The sequence below is a fragment of the Canis aureus genome, chromosome 4 (assembly GCF_053574225.1).
Source record: "Canis aureus isolate CA01 chromosome 4, VMU_Caureus_v.1.0, whole genome shotgun sequence".
NCBI lineage: Eukaryota > Metazoa > Chordata > Mammalia > Carnivora > Canidae > Canis > Canis aureus.
The window spans coordinates 25874206-25889161 of NC_135614.1; the positions used below are offsets into that span (position 1 = coordinate 25874206).

Sequence of the window (14956 nt, forward strand, 5' to 3'; positions counted from 1 at the left end):
CTTCCCCACAAAAACTAGAATGTGATCCTTTGACATGACATGGCCCAAATCCTCACTAAACCACTCAAACAATAAATTCAATTATTAGTTACATATCAACCACCAAAGAATGTCACTCACTTGAAATTCTTGCTAGTAATTTCTTCATAAAAAAAAAAATCTCCACGGTAATTTATCAGACTTACTAATGAGACCAGAAATGAAACCATTTTATAAAACCTACCTATCAAATAAATAAATAAATAAATAAAACCTGATCTAAGAATAGGAGGAAGCCCCACCAACCTAGAATGGTCAATTTTTGGTCCTCATCTTACTAAAACTGTCAGCAGCTCAGTCACTTACTCTCTTCAGATTTTTATTCAAATATTAACCTCTCTATATGTACTGCTTGATCACTCTAAAGTTGCAAAAAATAAATAAATAAATAATAAAAAAAGAAAAAATAATAAAGTTGCAAGCTCCACCCCCTTTGCCACCACACTTCCACCCTTGCCTGTTTTATTTCTCTCTGTGGCACTTATTATCATCTGTAATACCATGTATTCTACTTATTTACTGTCTGACTATACTCTCTAGAGTTTAAGTGTGAGGTATGGGCAGCCCGGGTGGTTCAGCAGTTTAGTGCCTGCCTTCAGCCCAGGGCGTGATCCTGGAGACCAGGGATTGGGTCCTGCATCAGGGTCCCTGCATGGAGCCTGCTTCTCCCTCTACCTATGTCTCTTCCTCTCTCTTCCTCTCTCTCCCTCTCTCTCTCTCTCCATGTCTCTTGTGAATAAATGAATAAATCTTTAAAAAAATTTTTTTGGGGGGATCCCTGGGTGGCGCAGCGGTTTAGTGCCTGCCTTTGGCCCAGGGCGCGATCCTGGAGACCCGGGATCGAATCCCACGTAGGGCTCCTGGTGCATGGAGCCTGCTTCTCCCTCTGCCTGTGTCTCTGCCTCTCTCTCTCTCTCTCTGTGTGACTATCATAAATATAAATAAATAAATAAATAAATAAATAAATAAATAAATAAACAAACAAACAAACAAATAAATAAATAAAATAAAAAATATATTTTTTTTTCATCCTTGGGATGCCTGGATGGCTCAGCGGTTGGGCATCTGCCTTTGGCTCAGGTTGTGGTCCTGGGGTCCCGGGATTGAGTCCTGCATTGGGCTCCATGTAGGGTGCCTGCTTCTCCCTCTGACTGTGTGTCTCTCTCTCTGTGTCTCTCATGAATAGATAAATAGAATCTTTAAAAAAGAAAAAAAAAAAAGAAAGAAAAAGAAAAAGAAAAAAAACTTTCATCCTTTAATCCTCTGCTCGTTAGTCCCAGCACCTAGAAGGGTACTGGCATATAGAGGGCAGTTGATAACTAGTTCTGGATGCATGAATGATGTGATATGGGTAGATCTTACTAATATATTATTAAGTCTCCTATTTTTTTAAAGTAGGCTCCATGCCCAGTAGACAGCTCAATGTGGGGCCTGAACCCACGACCCAGAGATTAAGACCTGAGCTGAGATTAAGTTAGACTCTTAACCAACTGAGTCACTCAGGTACCCCAAGCTCCCTCTTTTTTTACAACAGATAAAGAATCACCCAGAAAAGTTGAAAACTTTTCTTAAGGTAATATAACTGGTTAAAGCAAAATGGAATTAAACTTCATTCTGCTAATTTCAAGTTGGAACTGTTCTTTCCTCACTCTATTTTCTTACTAGCACTGTTCCTCCTCATACACACTGAACATCTATCCCAAAAGCAGCTCAAGAACAATTTGCTATGTAAGCAGCTATTATTTCCCCACAAATGAATCCATATGATGTGGATTTATTTTTCACAAATATATTTTAATATATTTTAAGATCAGATAAAGGCAGGATCTTCCATAATTTACTACTGGAAACAGAAGAATGTCTATCAATGACCCTTAAACTAGACCAAAAGGTCTAGGTCCACAGTTAAACATTCTCAGAGGACAATTGGCTATCTATACCCAGTGACCTATAGGATTTTGAAACGGAGGAACACAGAAACAAATGAAAAGGTGGGAAAAGAAGCAGTGATTGTTTCAAAAGTAATAGTGGTTTGACCACTGGCAACACTATGTGACCACTATCACAACCCAACTTGCTGTTCTTCTCAACTGTTCCTGCTGAGTTATTCCTGCTAACAAAGGCTCTATCTCTAGAGCAAGGGATGGATAAGGTTTGGTCCTCTGTCCAGAGTCCAAAACTGGTTCCAAAAACAAACCAAAGGGAAATTAGTTCCAGTACAGTTTTGTACAAATGTGGTATTTGCAGCAGCCCCTTTAGTCTTTCTCAACTGAGTTCCTTCAAGAATTAAGCCTTAATACTCTAAGGCATCAACAACTCCTAATGAACTAACTTCTCTCCCATGCATAGCAGTAATTATGTTATTATCCAGAGAGAATTAAAATAGTCACTAAAGTCACTTCTTGTGTTCTGTGGTTCAGATGACCCTATCTGAGAAAGGACAGAGCTCCACTGAGAGATGGTATAGAGTAGGAGTTAAGAACATGGACTCTGGAACCAGACTATCTGGGTTCAAAATCCCAGTCCCGTCATTTACCATATCTATGACCTTAGAAAAGTTAGTTAAGTTCTCCAGACTTCAGTTTCCTCTTTTAAAAGAGGATTAGAAATAGTATTTGCCTCCTAGGATTATTTACAGATTCAATAAATTATCTCTAGCTCTACCTGCACCTTAGACTAATGCCTGGCTGTATAAGTGCTATCTAAGTATTAGGCTGCCATTGTTGTTGTTATTATGATATTTTAGGTTACTAAGGAGATCTGCCACTGACCTTGGGTCAGAAATGTGTCTACTTTGAGCTACCTCCCCAGTGTCTGAAATCTGAGTAGGAAGGACCAAACTTTCTCTATCTGTTGCTCTTACTTAAGAGGGGCAGATTTCCCATGACTAGGTAAAAGGTTTTAGCACAGAAAGGGAAAGACCTAAAGTCAGAGCTCTGCTTACATGCACAGTGGATATGCAATAACAGATCTGACTCTTGTGTTCAATGTCATGAATGTCTCCAAACTATACTCTTTTCTCATCACTTAATTACAGGCAACTTTCTCCATACAAAATGAGTATCTGAATGTACTCAGAATGCCTGCATCTATTTTATTGTAACTATTATTATCAGTCTTGCTCTGCTATTGTTAGGAAAAAGCAAGTGTGTCAGGGATGAAGCAGCCTAAGCTCTCCCAGCATGCATCTGTGGAGCTGCAGCTCTGGAAGAAGCTGTAGCACAAAGACCCTCTGTTAGGGCAGCACACTAACCCCTGTGTGTCCCTCTCACATGAGCACAAGGGCTGGAACGGGCCTCCTCCTGTTCCCTTTTTCACCCTCCTCCCACCTTTCCCAGAGGGAGATCCTGTTCACACCAAAGAAAGCCAAGAACATTTAGTTCAGTAATAAGAACAGGTGGTAGCACCAATAAGGAACAAAAACTGGTATTCTTCCAGTAGCTGAGTTCTGTGGCAGAGAGTGAGTAAGGGCAGTAAGAACCAAAACCCAGGAATCATTTTTCCCTATGGGGTCCCTGATGGTTTCATTTCACTAAACAGAGAAAACCCACCTTTCAGGTTTCTTTCTGCTCTTCTTCACAAAGTGAAACCAAAAGGTCTTCCTTTTCATTCTCAGGAAAAGGCAAATTACTTTTTGTCTGTTAACTATTTTCTTGGATACAGTGCAAAAGCAATAAGACTAAACTGACTCAAAGCAGGTGTTTCCCCACCCATTTCTCTTGGATCATGTAGCAAACACTTCTACCCACATGAGCACATAATTATTTGGATTAGTAAAAACCATGTAAATAAGATAAAAGTGCCATAAAGACAGAAAGTCTTTGTGCTTTGGCATCTACAAATGCAGCTGTTGCTTAAGTTCCCTGCCCCGCCCCCAAAACACTTTTGTCTTTAGGCAGGGAACAGCTGTTTATTTCTCAGGATTCCCTAGCCTTACATCTGAAAGAAGTCATGAGTAGAGAAAATGGGGGTAGAGGAGAAGGGCCATCATTAAATTTGATGCTTTATGGACCCTAGGTTTTTAGAAAGTTAGCAGTCTAACTCATCCCTGAAGGATGTTAAATAATAACTTCTGCAAAAGCATGACACAACTTTATGCACTGCTACTAACTCAGTTCTTAGAGTTTCTCTTCTTGATCTTCCCAAATCTCTCTTCATTTTGGCTCTCATAATCACTCCTTTTCTTCACACCTCCTGGAAATCAGACTTAAATTGTAAACCTGAATCAAGCCTGTTTGTAAACACAATCCTCTGAAAGAAAGATTTTAAAAAAAGCTACTACTCCTTGAAGACTACTGGAAAAGAGAACTTTTCACTAGTGTTATGTGTTCAAAAGAATCTCAAACACTCTCTTTCAAGAGGAGAAAGAACATGTAAACGTTTACCATTTGGCACCCAAAACAACAACATTGTATTTTTAACATTTTATTGCAGAAAATCTCAAACATACTAAAGTAGACAAACTAGCACAACAAATTCCCATGTACCTATCATCTGTCTTCAACAATCATCAGCCTGTGGCCAATCTCATTTCATACATACAACCCACCCACTTACCCCATTCCCAGATTATTTTGAAGCAAATGCCAGACATTATTCATCTGTAAACGTTTCAGGATATGCCTCTAAAAAGTAAGAACTCTTTTTAAAACATAACCATAATATAATTACCACACTTAGAAAAAGGTAATAATAATTCCTTAATATCATCAAATATCCAGTTTAACAGAAACTCTTGCTCCAACATTGGAGAAAGCTGAGAACACCTGGCTGGTTTCTTCATTGGGATTCTTTGAACTTATGCCCAAAAATATACCTATCTTTTCTGGACTTCATGATTAGAAAATTATCCGCATATTCTATATCAGTCTCTTTAAATAAATTTAATTATCAATACCATCTCTTCCCATGAGTTGAGGGCTTTATTTGCACTTTTTGAGTTCATGATGGAATAATACTTTGTGGACTTGAAGTATGAAGTTAAAGACCATTATAAGCTACCTATTACACTCATCCTGCTACCAATGCAAAAGAGACAGACACCCACATACATACAAAGACAGAGACACAGAAAGAAATACCAAGACTTCAAGACACTAGACAGAGAGCCAAAGAACAGAGACAGGTCAAATTTACCAGAGGATGGTATTGCTTTTAGTGGGAAATCATAAACTAATGGTGAGATTTTACAAAAGATAATAGTCAGTTTGCTAATTTTTGCCAAGATAAAAAAATGCAGGACCTTAGAGATTACCAACAGTATTTAAGTCAAGTTTTGAGAATCAACACCATAACCACTTACCCCACAGGGGAAATGAAAAGGGAAATGTCCCTTCTGGACATGCACAAAGATTTTGAGATTGTATAAGTTTCAGGTTCTGCCATAAACTCTGGAAAGGAAAGAATCATGATGATCTACTAGGTTTTTCCTTGCAGTCATTCCCCTCTATTTGAATATCATGTAAGATTCTAAACTCCAAATTTTAAAAAGGATAAAGACTCAACTTTATACTATCCAAGTTATGTCAATGGTTAAATTAGTTAAGAATATTTAGGTATAACCTAATAGGACTTTAGGAAAGGTTAGCCAAAAGACCACACAAATATGTTCATATTCCATAGCTAAGAAAAAAAAAAAGTAATTCAACTCAAGTAGATTTGCATTAGACATAGGGATATACCTTCTTCACACAAGAGCTGTTTATTACTAGCTAAAATTTCCAGGGAATATGTTAGAAATCTAATTCCTGGTATAAATAGTCCAGCATATTGGATTTATACTCTTCTTTGATATAGACATGACTATAGGACAATGCAGAACCTTCTATTCCAATAATCCACTAAAAAAAAGGACTAGACCGATAATGAACAAGGAGTAATTTCCTATATCACTTTACTCCTGGTGCTTATGCTTCAATACCCAACAGAGGAAAAACTACATGGTACACACTTAAAATATATTTAGGTATTTATTCTCTGAACTCTCAAATTTCCCCCAATTAACAGGTGGGCTATCAGTAGAACATAGACTTTCCTGCCCCTTTTGAACAATCTTACTGCTCTACAGATACATTTATATTATACAACACCTTACACACAAAAACCTATTTCCTCCCCACCTACCCCCACCATCACCACCATTCCGACTTTGATGCCTTGTACTAGCATTCTTAAAAGAAAAACCACTAATTGAGAAGATTTGTTGAATTTAATCAATCAATGAAGCATTCTTCTTTGCCTATAACAAAAAACACTCTGTCCTACATCTTGGCACACTGCAAAGCCTCTAGTACAATCCCTGGAAGGAGAACAAAATCTTTGTGGCATACTAAGTACAGAAGACGGATTTCCTCCCCTGGACAGAGATAAATAAATAAGCCAACACCAAAGTAAAATCATACCCTGGGGGCTAGGGGCAAAAGGACAGATTCAATATGAATAATAAATAAGAGCTCTGGGCTATAAGCATGACAACAGTTCAGGTCAGAAAATATCTTTTAGTAACACTAGATGGGAATAAATTTGGAGATTTGGAAGGGACAGGGTAATTAGCACACAAATCTATTTGTTAAATCAGAGTTGAAAGACATTGTGGTTCAAAGTAAGAAGAAAGACACACACAAATTCTTTTTAATGAAAGCCATCAATTAATAATTTGCATGCAAGATTTCAAGGCTGAAATTACTTTAGGAACTTAGTATCAAGTAACAGAAAAAAAAAAAAAAAAAAACACCAGGATATTTTACAAGACCAAAAGAAATGGATTGTCCTAAATATTGTGTGTAAACCACCAAAAAAAGCAATTATAAGCTCTGGATACAGCATATACTACGGTATCTAGTAAAGGACAAGGCACAAAAATATTGCCAAACATTCAGAGAGCAGAAGAAAAAGCAAAATTATTATATAAAAGGTGTTCACATAAGACCAGTAGTAAAGGCATTTTAAGGATTGGTGCAAGGTAAAGTAAAAAGTGGAGAAAAAGCAGGGATACATATCTTCTAGCCAGACTCAGAAGGGAAAATCTTCATCTAAAACATTACATTAGGGCAGCCCAGGTGGCTTAGTAGTTTAGCACCACCTTCAGCCTGGGGCCTGATCCTGGAGACCCGGGATGGAATCCCATGTTGGGCTCCTTGCATGGATCCTGCTTCTCCCTTTGCCTGTGTCTCTGCCCCTCTCTCTCTCTTTCTCTCTCTCTCTCTCTCTGTGGTGTGTGTGTGTCTTATGAATAAATAAATAAAATCTTTAAAAATTTTTTAAAAAATAAAACATTAGATTAAGAGAAAGTTGGCTAGCCTCTGATTCATCTAGGAAAATGTTTGTGTCTCTTTTTGTTCTTAATATTGGGTTCTAGAGCTAAATAATTATGTGTCAACATAAAGAACTCTGACTTTATAGAATTGGCAAATTCTCAGAAGTGCTTCAAATTCAGGAATTTTGGAGTTTCTTGTTTTGAAAAAAACTTATAAGAATTTAACATTTCAAACTTTGCACTAAAGAATACAAATAGGTTAAAAAAATTAAAAAAAAAAAAGAATACAAATAGGACACAAAGTACCAGCAAAAAGGAATTCTTATTTGCTTCACCAAACATTCCTCTAATTTTTAAATAGGAGGCAGAGGAAAAATGGGATTTAAATATATAGAATTACACCCACACTGGGATACCACAAAGTTAACATGTAGCTTAATTGTAGGATACCAGATAACTGCTTTGCTTGACTACCAGGCTTTTGACTCTTCAGCAGATCTTCCCACCATCAACTCTCAAGGAACCCCACTACAGAAACACATCTCACCCTCCCCTAAATAAATGAAGCATAAAGTCCTAGATTAAGTAGACCTACTTAACAAACGTGTAAAACCAAAAGTCACAATGAAAATCTCAAGTAGAACAGAGTGAGAGAGAGCATAAAATTCAAAAAGAAGAAAAAGTCAGGTACACAAAATTTTACAACTATGTAAGAACTACCAAAGAATATATGAACCCAGAAAAGTTAAATGTTATATTATGGTGCAAGCATTTTTAAGGAAGACCAACAGGAAGGAAATGCTGAGCCACCTTCCCAAAAACTCATTCAGCCATCCTAAATACTATTAAGTAAAACAATCATGGGTCTAGATAGAGGTAATATTTTTATTTTATTTTATTTTTTTAGTTTTTATTTATTTATGATAGTCACAGAGAGAGAGAGGCGCAGAGACACAGGCAGAGGGAGAAGCAGGCTCCATGCACCGGGAGCCCGATGTGGGACTCGATCCCGGGTCTCCAGGATCGGGCCCTGGGCCAAAGGCAGGCGCCAAACCACTGCGCCACCCAGGGATCCCTAGATAGAGGTAATATTTTTAAAACTTCATTAAGAAGATAAATTTCTGGGGGAAAAAAGGGAAGATATGTTTCTGGAGTTCTGAAAGTACTGGATGTGGTTTCATTTAAAAGGATGCATTGTTTTGTTTATTGTTATTATTGTTTTGGGTGCCAAGGGATCCAGGCAAAGTGAATAACATCTGCAACATCTAAGAGGTAGGCATTAAGAGTGTACCATCTGCTATCATAGCTGAAGTAGAGAGTGCCTGGGGAAAGAAAGGAAAGGAAGGGAAAAGAAAGCATGAAATTAGTTTTTTAAATGCATGTAATCATACATTTTTAAGTGATTTAAGAGATAACTGGGAGCCCCTTCAAAGTTACATAACAGGGGAGTAGCTTCAAAATAGCCCTCCAGCTTATTCTTAGATTAGAACAAATGAAATAGGATGATACTAGAGATGGAGAGGCAACTTAGGGTCTGAAAAAAAGGTACTCTTTTTACTGTAAGTGGGCGGAAAGACTTATAACTAGAAATATCATTGACTAGAGAAGAGACATAAAGAGAAATGACAATCTCTATGATGTAATTCAGGCAAGTTCCAGATTTCCTCCTTTACACTTTACCATGCTTTCTAAAATGACTGTAGTACATTTATTTTGTTGTTGTTAAGACTTTAAGTGATCTCTACACCCAATGTGGGGCTTCAATTTACAATCCCCGAGATCAAGAGTTGCACACTCTACCGACTGAGGCAGCCAGTGTGGCATTAAATGTAGTACATTTAATAAAAATCATCATTTAAATTATAAACAAGCACGATGTATATATTTAGCCAAAGAATAATAAAGAAATGCGGATATGTCCACTACCCAATTTATGAAATGGAAAAGTTAACAATGAGTGTAATACTACCCAATTGATTACAATCTCCTCCCCTTCACCTTCCAGAGATACCCACTGTCCTGAATTTTATGAAAATCATTCCCTTTTTCTCTACAGTTTTATCACATGCATGTATCCCTGAACAACATGGGTTTTTTTTATTTTATTTTATTTTATTTATTTATTCATGAGAGACACGGGGCGGGGGGGGGGGGGGCAGAGATACAGGCAGAGGGGGAAGCAGGCTCCACGCAGGGAGCCCGATGTGGGACTCAATCCCAGGTCTCCATGATCACACCCTGGGCTGAAGGTGGCGCTAAACCGCTGAGCCACCCGGGCTGCCCCAACATGTTATTTAGTTTTGCCCATTTATTTTGTATATAAATGGAATCATAGTTTATATAGTTTTCTGTGACTTGCTTTTTTCATTCAGTACAATGTTTTTGTGATTAATCCAAGCTGATATGTAGCCAAAGGTTATTCATTTTCACTGCTGTATCATTTTACTTTAGGAACACATCATAATTTTTAAATGTATTCTACTGTAGTTGGAAGTTGTAGTATGTAGTTGTAGTCCATTTTTCTATAATCACAAAAAATACCACTTTGAACATTCTTGAATATATCTTCTGACATGTATATATAAGGAAGCTCTCTATAACATGTATCTAGGAGTGGAATTACTGAGTGGCAGGGATTATGCTACTTCAATTTTACCTGAAAAACGAAATGACAAACTATTTCCCTAAATAGTGGTATCAATTTATATTCCAATCAGCAATTGTATGTAAGTTCCTATTATTCCACCTTTCAGGTAACAATCTCATCTGATTTTTAAACTTCTACTAATCTGAAGAGTATTTGTTTAGTTTACATTTCTTAGATTACTTAGGAGGCTAAGGATCTTTCATATGCTTAAAGGTCTTTTGGGTTTCCTGTTCTGAGAAATGCCTATTTGTGTCTTTTGCCCATTTTACCACTAACTCAATTATCTTTTACTTATTCTTTATAAAAGTTCTCTGGAGTTCTATGCTGCATACAAATCCTTTGTTGGTTATATAACATATTGCAGATATTTCCTCCCTGTGTGTGGCCTTGTATCTTTACCCTCTTCTGGGATCTTCTGATGAACAGAAGTTTTTAACTTTTCTTTAGCAAAATGTTATCAATTTTTTTAACTTTGTGTTTTTCACATCTTATTTAATAAATCCTATCCCTGAAATCATGATATTCTTTCATGTTTTCTTCTAAAACTTTAAAAAAGTTTTCTTTCATGTTTTAGCCCTTAACTCAGCTGAAATTCATACTTTTGGTAATAATATGAGGTAGAGATCTAATTAGCTTTTTCTTTTTTTTTCCATATGGATAACCAATTATCTAATCACCATTTATTGAAAAGTCCACTTTCTCCTTTGATTCACAGGGCAATAATCAAGTTTCTATATGTCTATTTCTGAACTCTTGATTTTGATCCATCAATTTATTAGTCATACTATAATTGATACCACATTGTCTAATTACTTAGTTTTATAAGCCTTATAAGCCTTGATATCTGATAAAGTATGGTAGTCATTAGCACTTTTGCCAAATATTTCTGGTTCCAGCCTTTCCCAAGGATTTTTATAGGATCACACTTTCTGGCCCCCTTGGGATTCACTGCAACCATAGGATTTTAGTTTTGGTCAGTGAGCTCTGAGCAGAAGTGTCCTGCTGAGCATTCAAATGTTTGTGCAAAACCCTCCACAGCTCTTTTTCACTCTAACTTGGCCACTGGTAATAACCAACTTGGTTGTACTTTGGCACCTGAGTTCCTGAGTGACTGCAATCAGTAGGGTTTTCCTACTAACCTGCAGTGGACAAGTGATGGGAATGAAAAATAAATCTTTTGTATATTTATCACTGAGATTTTAGCTTGTTACCAATGCTGTCTACTCTGATAAACATGGCAAATCACTCATTTTGTTACTATTCTTCCCTGTTTGTCTTAAGACTTTCAGAATTGAATTTTCTCAACTTCCAGGACAAACCTGCTGTTAAGAATATATATTAGTATCACCACATTGATAAACACTGAAGTACTGGAAAACAGTTCGCATTGTAAAAAAAAAAAAAAATTGAAAATATACATATCTTATGATCCAGTAATTCCATTTCTGGGCATATGCAAAAAAAAATGTGTATACATATGTAGATATGTACAAAAATGTTCTTAGCAATATTGTTTATAAAAAATTAAAACTGGAAACAATTCAAATGACTACCAGTAATAAACAAATTGGTTTTAAACAATGAAATGATGATCTTATAAACATATTATTGCACTAAAAAAGACACACACACAAATTTATAAAATGATTCCGCTTACAGGGCACCTGGGTGGCACAGTCAGTTAAGCGACACGCTTTTGGTTTCAGCTCAGGTCGTGATCTCAAGAGTCTCTGAATCATGAGACTGAGCCCCAAGTTGGGCTTTGTGTTCAGTGCAGAGTCTGCTTAAGATTCTCTCTCCTTCTGCCCCTTCCTTTTGATCCCCCCCCCCACCGTGTTCTCACACTCCATCTCTCTAAAATAAATAAATAAATCTTTAAAAATATGATTCCATTTACAATGAATTTTTTAAATAAATTTTTTAAAAAGGTAATTTTTAAATTAGATTGTTTAAGAACGTAGTAAAACTATCAGATAAAACAAGGAAGTGATTACCACAAACATTAGAAAAGTGGCTACTCCTAGGAGAAAGAAGGAGCTATCATTGAGAAAGAAGGAAGGAAGAATGTCTATAGTACCGGCAGTATTCTATTTTCACCTAAAGAATTGTTAAAAGGATGTTCATTTTGTGATTATTCATTTTACTGGATCTCTGGAGATTTTATATAAATGTCATGTCTTTCTTTTTTAAATCGTCCTTTTTATAAGATTTTATTTATTTATTCATGAGAAACACAGAGAGGAGAAAGAGAGAGGCAGAGACACAGGCAGAGGGAGAAGCAGGCTCCATGCAGGGAGCCCAACATGGGACTCGATCCTGGGTCTCCAGGATCATGCCCCAGGCTGGAGGCAGTGCTAAACCGCTGAGCCACCCGGGCTGCCCAATGTCATGTCTTTTTTGTTAGATTTATTCATACCTACATTATATACTTTGTTATTATTATAAAAGCTCTTTTTAAGTTACATTTTATTAGTTGCTAGTATATAGAAATATAATTGAATGTTATACCTTGATCTTACAGGCAACAACCTGCTAAATTCTCTTATTGATTCTACTGACTTATCAGTCGATACTTTTTTTAATAGCCAATCATATCATTTGCAAATAATAATTTTGCTTCTTTCTTTCTTTCTAATATTTATCTGTCCTTTTGTTTTATTATACTGACTAGAATCTCGTTCAATGATGAATATTATTTCATATTCTATAAAAATATTTTTAGGGGCCCTTGGGTGGCTCAGTTGATTGAGCATCCAACTCTTGATTTTGGCTCAGGTCATGATCTCAGGGCTGTGATCAAGCTCTTGCTGGACATGGAGTCTGCATAAGTTTATCTCCCTCCCTCTCCCTCTACCCCACCCCCAACATCTCTCTTAAAAAGAAAGAAAGAAAGAAAGAAAGAAAGAAAGAAAGAAAGAAAGAAAGAAAGAAAGAAAGAAAGAAAATAAATTTAAAGTAGGGAACAAAAAAGAGACATTCCAGATGCTGATGATCATCCCAGATTTACTCTTCCAAACTCAACATCCCTTTTCTTCTCTCAGAAAATGAAGCTCTCCTGGATAAAGGAATATGGCTCTTCTAATAATTTAAATTTCTCAATACCAAAACCAAGTTCAGCTCATCCATATGGTCAAATTAATCCATTTGCTATGTAAGTCTATTTTTTTTTCAAGTGAGGTGTACAATAATTAAAAGAATGCAAACTAAGGGACACCTGGGTGGCTCAGTGGTTGAACGTCTGCCTTTGGCTCAGGGCATGATCCCAGAGTCCCCGGGATCAAGTTCCATATCAGGCTCCCTGCCTGGAGCCTGCTTCTCCCTCTGCCTATGTCTCTGCCTCTCTCTGTCTCTCTCTCCATGTCTCTCATGAATAAATAAAATCCTAAAAAAAATAAAAAAGATAAAAGAATACAAACTAGAGCTTAATTATTTAACACTTATATAGCACTGACAAACTGAAAAGCACTTTAGGGAAAAATATCAAATTTTTATAAACTCTCAATATAAGAAAAGAAGCAGAGAAGGAAAATAAACCTAAATGATAGATCAGACAATGATGTGATGAGGAAAATACTAGAACTCCTCAGAATTATGAAGATCTAAAATAAAGTCTTTGATTCCCCAAGTCCATTTATTTATCTGCCATAAGCTATTGCTTCTCTGAAAGAGTCCCAAGGTACATCCTCAGCCCTCATAAGGGGAAAACATCTTCCTTTCTATATACTTGGGTATCTCAGAAGATGTCCCATAAAGTCTCATGGTTGGTTTTCTTCATCCATTTGGCTTACACTTACATAATGATACTGATTTATATTACAATAATAATTAGTGCCTATGGGAATTAAAACATAACAAAACTGTGACAGCCAATTCACCAGAGTCCCACCTGAATCAATGAAGAGGATGGCACAATCCTGACATCAAAGGCATGTCAGAGGGTCATATAAATTCTATCATCCCTTCCTGGTACAGATAAGAGTTTTTACTTTCAGGAGACTCTACTACTAGGGATTTCTCCTGGATTCAAATCTCTCTACCAAGTATCTTACTTTGGTTTTTTTGTTTTAATGCCACGAACCAGACTTCCCTTGGATTTGCTGGCTAAAGGACCAGTACATTTCTTATTTACCTAAAATTAGATATTTAATGTCCTTGCATCCTTCAGAAATCAAGCCAAATATGTGGATGGACTTCTGTCTGAATAGGCACAGTCAGAAATGTTACAACTTGTAAAAGATTTGGTCTTATTAAAATTCAGTCAAACTCTCAATTAGTCAATAACATGTGTTTTGCTAAAGTTCCAAGGGGGGAAGAAAAAAGATGTTTCTGACCCAAGCAATAAAATGTTCAGGAGACTCAGTCATCTCTTTCTAAAGATATTTGCCCATAATGGACTTAAAACTCCAAAGTGATGCTGCTCAAAAAACTGTTTCAAATCAGTTGTTGCAAATAATCAAATTAACTGGGAAATTCTCCTGAATGTTTTTGTTACAGTTCTTACTCCAAGATGTAAAAGCAACTAAATTAAACATCTAATGCTTACAACCAAGCATCCCTGTGACAAACCAAGAACTCAGACTTCTTGAGACTGAAAAATGACACTGGATACTTAGCAGAACTCACACAGACTTATCCAGCCATAAATAATCCACTGTACATACAAACCAAGAAAACACGGAGAAGTCCCATGTTGAACGAGCAGATAAAGTAATAGAAATTGGGGCCTTTTATACAACCTAGTTTTTTCTTTTTTTTTTTTTTCTTTTTTTTTAAATTTTATTTATTTATTCATAGAGGCAGAGAGAGAGAGGCTGAGACACAGGCAGAGGGAGAAGCAGGCTCCACCCAGAGAGCCCAACGTGGGACTCGATCCGGGGTCTCCAGGATCACGCCCTGGGCTGCAGGCGGCACTAAACCGCTGAGCCACACAACCTAGTTTTTTCTTAATAGCAGCATACTCTAAATGAATCCTCAGGTTTCATTTTATTCAGAAATGAAAAACCTGGGAGTCAGAC

The 14956-nt window shown here is 36.7% G+C and overlaps 1 protein-coding gene and 1 pseudogene across 23 annotated transcripts in view; one reads left to right on the top strand and one right to left on the bottom strand.

The window, feature by feature from the left end:
- The window catches only part of USP54 (ubiquitin specific peptidase 54), a 121297-nt gene that overhangs the window by 42291 nt on the left and 64050 nt on the right, over positions 1-14956 (bottom strand). The window lies entirely within an intron of this gene.
- Positions 1-14956, top strand: part of LOC144312368 (small ribosomal subunit protein eS27 pseudogene) — a 62382-nt pseudogene that overhangs the window by 6100 nt on the left and 41326 nt on the right. The window lies entirely within an intron of this gene.